Raw genomic sequence first — 6,000 nt, 5'->3', positions numbered from 1 at the left:
ACACTCAGCCAAAATCACAGCAGGTGAGAGCTGAGTTTTCTGTTAGAGCCATATGTTTGTTACTGGATGGTTGGATGTGGTGTTAAATCTGCTAAATACTAAATATTCCTCTTCAAAAGTTGAAATAAGACTAATTATTAACCACCTGACTGACCAAGCTGTTTCCAACTGTGGCAGCCAGCTGGCAATCACATCATACTGGAGACAAAAACCCAAAAAAGAGAGGAGTTTTAGAAGAAGACTAAAATGCAGACAGAGTAGTAGGGTTGTAGACCAGGAAGGGTATATAGGGGTGAAATGGGTGACCATAGAAAAGGGTGGAGGGTATAGAAGGCTGGCTAATGGCTCACTGTGGGTGATGACTAAAGGTGAAGGACAAGTTGAAGCAAGACTTTAAAGACACAAGGACATTATTAGCAATAAGGGAGTAAGTCAGGGTAGATTCCTAAAGCCCAAAATTATGAATCCAGCCCATCCTCACCAGAAAAAAGTATATATATCTGTGCAAGCAGCTTATTATGGCCTGTATTTACCTTTGTTGTTAGACAGCGACCTCTAGTGGCTGCAGTAATTATTAAGTAGCAGTATAAAGAGCAAAACAGTCTTGTAGGCAGGAGTACAGGGTGGATGGATCAAACACAAGTAAAGTAGCTCTATCAAACCCCAAAATTTGGTAGCCAAAGTTCATTTTTGGTGGCCCAAATGTAGGCTAAACAATAACAAGTCTTTTCATCAGTGAAGATCAATTATTATTAAATGTAGGAGCATTTTACACAAACATGTTAACTTTTTTTTTTTTAACCACAGATTCCTCACACATTTTGACATCATGTTTAAAACAGGGTGTCAGCCTTTTTTTTTTTTTTGTTTTCCAATAATTAATACAATAGACAAATGAATATATACAATATGTAATATTACTGCATCAGCTGTTTTCTTAAGCAAAAGCAGGAGCTAGCAGATAAATAAATGAGTTTTGCATCAGCATCATTTTCATGGCTGCAGGGAGGAAAACAGGTGATATGCTGGATGTGAAGAGGGGAATTCACTGAGCCACATGTACAGACTAATTATTTTTTATAATGAAAGGCTAATGTCAATGTTTTCTCTGCTCTATTCTGGTGCCAGCAGCTGCAGCTGAACATGTGCATTAGGTTATGGAGACGTTGCATGCATCTTGGTTTTGTTCATTATTCATGACAGTTTGGCAGAGCCCCAAAAGGCACGACTGCACATAATATTGTATTTTTCCATATTTATGGGTCACCAAGTCAAATCTCCTCAGATTTTTTTTTTTTTTGCCTTCAAGTCTCAAATTAGTCAAGTCTCACAGCAGAGTCAAAGCTGAGTTTAATTTTTAGTTACTCAAATGTGATTTGAGTCCAAGTCTGCATCTCTGGTACAGAGTATATCAGAATCAGAAGTTGTTGATGCTACAGGTGCTCCCATTCAAGAGTATATAATATATATAAGCCTCGAGAACTGAGGACACTCAGTTTGTAACACTTTACAAAACTGCTCAGCTCTCAATGCTCCAGGACAAAATGTTTCCCTGATATGTTTTAGTATTTTTTAAAAGCATCAGCAGCATAATGTTTGCCTCTACCTCAGACAGACTAATAAATAAATCTATTCAAGTGCAGCCTCTTTATTTCTCTGCATAAAACATCTTTACTTTGGTTAGATGTTATAATGGACAGGAAACTGTTCAGACTGCAGGTTATTAATGGTGAGGACAACATTACATTGCTAATGCAGCCCTGTTGCGTAATAGGGCACATCTCATGTCTGCTGCATAACAGGAAAATCTAACAAAATTCACTCCTTTTAAGAACAGACACATTGAACTGGTTAAAAGAGGTCAGTCTCTGAAACAAAATACTGTAAATTTAAATTTTCTAACCAGTTTCTTTATACAGTACATAGACGATATGTTACCCAGCAGCTGCTTGTATGTTCAGATGAATGTGATTTATTTCTCTGTGAAAGATGACGGTGAACAGAACAGAAGACTCAGACTAAGAATGTGTGATATGAGCTAAAAATTTTATCATGGTTCTTTGGTTATTTTGGGTTTTTTTTTTACTGTGTGTATTACAAAAATATGAAGGGATACTTAACTCAAAACACGATTCTGTAAATTTGAAAAATATTTTTTTTTAAAAATGTATTCATTGCAGTCAACTAGGAATGGAAATGAGGTATGGGCCTGCATGTATTTTCCATGGAGTAACCTCCTTATAATCTAGAGTTAGATAACGCTAGAGTTAGACATCTCTACAGCATCTATTTGACTGTCCCTCAATATTACAACATTTGTCCAACATCGTGCCAGCCTGTGGGAGTACAGCAGATGCTAGCCCCGCAACAAGCTAACCCGCAAAATAAACAGTAAAGAAACATAGACTAAACTTTGAAGTAAGTTTTGATCAGTCCTTGAGTTCTGAAGTGAACCATGCTTTCACTCTCTGATAAAAAATACACAGGGAAGTATTAACTATTTAAAGGCACATAGAGGCCAACCTTTTTTTAGTATGTCAGGTAGCCAACATGGCATTTCATCACATTTTCTGGAAGGGCACTTTGGAGTGCACTTCACCACATTTTGTCCACAAGAATGGCATCGCAGAAATCATTTAATCATGTTTGGTCTACAAAAAAGGCACTTTACTGCATTTTATCCACTAGAAGGGCACTTCAGAGTGTACATTACACATTTTGTCCACTAGAAGGACATCCCTTGGGGGCATTTTATCATGTTTTGCGCACTAGAAAGGCACTTGGGAGTCCACTTTTACGCATTTTATCCAAGTCAACAATAATGCATGACCAACAAGACATGAGGAAGACAAACTGACTGTTATGAATATACATCAGACCAGTAATGACTGTATGTCTGGTTCCCTTTCACATCTCCATTCAGACAGTGGTGTATATGCCAGAAATACTTTGAAATATGAACGTCATTGTGATGTGTGTGGTGCCTGAAACACTCAAGTCTATTCATGCAGGTCAGATTTTGCTTTTCAGATGGAGCCCCAGAAATCTTGGTACAAACTGGCCTAAAATCTGCTAAAATGAAAATGACCACAGAGGGCACAGTGAGGAAGAACAAGTTCGTACATCCCACTCCATTTCTGTGAACAGAAAGTTTGCTTCTCTGACACATTGGGAACTGCACACTATCAAAGTAGGTCCACTAAAAGTGTTTGTTTTGGCTGCTGGCAGGCTCAGATTGTTATTCTAAGTGTCTGACAGCATTATGGAAAGGATCCCGACAGAGACAGACCTTTTCGTTAAAGAGTAACATCCCTTTTGTTTAGCCAGCAGAAGACGTCATATTGCTCTGTTCAAAGCGACTAGTCTAGACAGTGATTTTACCTCTCTGGTGTACCTCTGCCACAATTGGGTTTAATCCCTTTAAACTACCAAAAGTCACACAATAAGACAAACTCAAACCAGTCACTGGTTGGTGAAAAATATGTTTGACAAATTGTAATGATATTTCCAAATGTATGCTTCAAACGTTGCAATATGTAAGAAGTGGCCACTTGTCAAATTCATGACCTCTAACTACTGCTAACTGTTAGCTAGATGGTTCAGTTAGCCATACAGCTCATGGTCCAATTAGCTGACATAAGCCTGGCTGGACTACGAGTACACTTTAGAGTGCACTTTACCACATTTTGTCCACTAGTAGGGCATCCTGTAGGTTATTTTATCATGTTTTGTCCACTAGAAGGGCACTTTAGAGTGACAACATAACAAGATGTAATGACTTAAGGAAACATAACAAATGAAAATGTTGCAAAAGACGTAACAAGACGAAAGTAATGTAACGAGAAAAAACAGCGTGAAAGACATACGATGAAAGCAACACAACAGGATAAAAACAACAAAGATGTGACAAGAAACAATGTGACATTATGCAACAAGATAAAAATGATGTAACAAGAAAATGACTGAGCAACACATAAGATTGAAATGACACAAAAGACATAAGTAGAAAGCGACGTAACAAGACAAAAATTACATAGGTTACACTGTGTTGAAATAAATGAACAAAATGTTCAGTCTCCTTTATAGCACAGACTCATTATCACTTTTGCCGTTAGCATTTAACAGGCACTCACTTTATGACCCAAAACTATGTATTCAAATAATTAAACCGATATCATAAATGCGCAACAACTTGTCGACTAATGGCTTTGACTAACGACTACGAAAATCCTTAGCGGAGAGGGCAGCCTTGGCTCTTGGTCCGGACAGCCCTTTACCTGTGACACTATCCCACACACTCTGTTACATAAAACCATCACAAACAGCTGCTATAGCCCACATTCACACAATATAAATATGCTCCAAACCTTCAAGCCAGGAAATAATGACCATAATGAGGCCGATGGCTGCAACTAAGGTTATTTTTCCAAGTTATCTGGCTCCACTACGCCCACCACTAGCCATCTTGGATGTTCTCACAGAGCTGTTTAGCTTATGACTTCTATTGCCTCCTCCTCTCCATGTTATTATTTCCCTATATTTGTACATCTCATCATACATTATTACCAGCCAAACACCAGTTTATGAATTTGTGATGAAGCTGCTGCAATTGGTTCTCCTCCAGTCATGCACTTCTCCTCTCCTGTAGTTTCTGAACTCCAACCCACTAATATTATCTGTCCTGGGCTGTCTTTCCCACAGCCTCATTATGTTGAAATCCATCCTTTTTGCTACAGACCTTTCATTTCTCATACCTATTATTAGTCTGACTGCCTTATCACATTATATTATATATTCCACATAAAAAGTGATGCAAATAAATGGGATCATTATTCAAATATCTATTTTAGTCAGCTTTCTGGTAATGTTTCCGTACAGTACACTCACCTGTCACGAGCCAGAATGACATCCATTCAAACAAGCCCTGCAGGGCATGGGTTTCTCTGTGTGTGTGTGTGTGTGTGTGTGTGTGTGTGTGTGTGTGTGTGTGTGTGTGTGTGTCCATGCTGTGTGTGGCATTTGGTGTCTCGGCTTATCTGGCTGTGGAGAGAGCTATGAGAGCTCGCTGTGTAATTGAAATGTCATGCGTACAGGAGAGGAGTTTGACTGAACGGGAGCCTTTAGCCATGCCCCAACGAGCCCACGACAGATGAGCAACAGCTTCCCCAATGAGAAGTGGCATTCCCCAAACCCATTCCTCCTTCTCCGTCCTCCTCCCCCCTCGTCCGTCACCCCATCTCGGCTCCTCCGCTCTCCCGCTCTCTGTGATTCCTCCCTGCCTATCTGCAGTCTAACAGTGATTAACGATAGCGCCGGGTAGTTGCTGAAATATTAAAATAAATGGTCGGCTGAATCGGGGTCTGAAGGAATGCCAGTGCATTTATCATTTTTATCTGAGGCTAAACTATTGTGTTATTGATGGTGCCACTGAGCTTGCCATTCAACTGTAGTAATGCAGGTGGCAAGGAAACTCCCGGGATTTGATTGCTGCCAAGCAAGGAGACAACACAGTATAATTCATTCTCACATAATCCACAGTGATTAATAGGACTGTACTGTGTAGTATTTTTGCAAGCACGCACACACACCCTCATTACAGAGCTCTCCACAAAGGATAAAACAGTGATACTGAGGCACCATAATCATCTCTCAACTGGATAATGATCCTTTTGCCAAAAAATGTGTCATTTTCAAATTACACTCGTATTAGATGATATCTAAAAATATTCCAACTAATACAACTATATACATAAGTGCAAATGTTCCTACATCTCTGCTTTTACTGAATACATGAGAGCATTTCTCTTTTTACTTATTTCTTTATTTTTTTGTCATCCCTTCATAATTAAATTGATCCTGTTTTCTTAACCTGATTTTGGGTGGGGTGGGTCTCCCTGGAGGGGGCACAGAGCGACTGCAGGGGGGGGCGCAGAAGACCAGGAGTTGAAGTTGAATGAATATGTTCTGTGTAGGGGAAATAAACAGAGAGCGAGAGAATTT

This window comes from Lutjanus erythropterus, chromosome 21 (genome assembly GCF_056507025.1).
Source record: "Lutjanus erythropterus isolate fLutEry1 chromosome 21, fLutEry1.hap2, whole genome shotgun sequence".
Lineage (NCBI taxonomy): Eukaryota > Metazoa > Chordata > Actinopteri > Lutjaniformes > Lutjanidae > Lutjanus > Lutjanus erythropterus.
Note: the sequence above shows the minus strand (reverse complement) of the source record.